Raw genomic sequence first — 1,110 nt, forward strand, 5'->3', positions numbered from 1 at the left:
CTATGCAACGCCAACACTCATAACATGGTTGACCGTTTTTTTTAAATATTCATTCATCAGAATCAGTTATTTGTCATTATAAATGATTCTGATGAATGAATCGGCCATTATTATTGCTGATCTGATGGATCGGGAAATGCCTAATATCGGCCGATAATATCGGCTCGCCAATATATTGGACTGCTTCACATTGGACATGAAAGTAGTATAAAGATTTAACATTACACATCATGTCTATTACACATATAGACACACTCAAGCAAACACACTCACAGCAGTGCAGAGCAGTGTATATGCCCTGTAAAGGTTTGATGGGCTAAACTCAAGCCTTCATCTTGTTACCATGGTGGCAATGCCTGAGTGGGTTAGCAAATTATTATGGTCTGATGTTCCAAGCATGTGCTGGTGACAGACAAGAGGCGTTGCTATGGTAACGCTAAGTATAGCTTCAGAGGCTTTTTTTGTTGTTGTTGCTGTACAATAAACCTTTTTGCATATCTGCAAACATGGCACTCCTGATTGAAATGATATTTATGGCAAGCCAAAAGCAGTCGCTGTACTGTTAATATTACACTTCCTCTGAGAAAAGCCGGCACAACAGTGGGTTCTGTGCCCTGGGGACTGACTGAATAGAGAGGAGGGTTACTATTTTGGTTTAAAATATTCAAAAATAACAAAATTTTGTTTAATTTCTTTAGAGTGTAAAATATTCAAAAATAACAAAATGTTCTAAGTAAATAGGATAAATAGGTTTGGAATTATTTTTACAACTGAAATAATTATGTGTAATTACAGAGGGAAAATACCCAAAAAAGGTACCGGAACCAAATTTCCGGTACTGGTACCGGTAAAAATGTGAAAGGTACAAATAGCCAATCAGTCGTAGATTTATTGTTGGGAATTACTCGTGCAAAGTCGCCAAAAAGTCACTGACCTTTCAGGCCGGTTGACTAAACTTCTGCAAGGGCTACGAAGACACGGAAGGACATGTTGCAAAGGTCCAGCTGTTAGCTACAAAGCTAAATGCACGACGATGGCAAGTTGCGCACCGAGTGACCTGTTCTCGAAGAAGAACACGACTTCTGCAGTTTGGCAGCATTTGGGGTTCCA

General features: G+C 39.2%; 1 protein-coding gene across 10 annotated transcripts in view; it reads right to left on the reverse strand.

The window, feature by feature from the left end:
- The window catches only part of LOC116699064 (uncharacterized), a 40,498-nt gene that overhangs the window by 24,411 nt on the left and 14,977 nt on the right, over window positions 1–1,110 (reverse strand). The window contains exon 1 of one of the 10 annotated variants that reach the window (XM_032531452.1): window positions 935–956. The exons of the other annotated variants lie outside the window; for them this stretch is intronic. The gene's annotated coding sequence lies outside the window, so the exon portion shown is untranslated. Of the gene's footprint in view, window positions 1–934; window positions 957–1,110 lie in introns of those variants that run through there. 10 annotated transcript variants of the gene reach the window in all.

The sequence above is a fragment of the Etheostoma spectabile genome, chromosome 12, assembly GCF_008692095.1.
Source record: "Etheostoma spectabile isolate EspeVRDwgs_2016 chromosome 12, UIUC_Espe_1.0, whole genome shotgun sequence".
In the NCBI taxonomy this organism is placed as follows: Eukaryota; Metazoa; Chordata; class Actinopteri; order Perciformes; family Percidae; genus Etheostoma; species Etheostoma spectabile.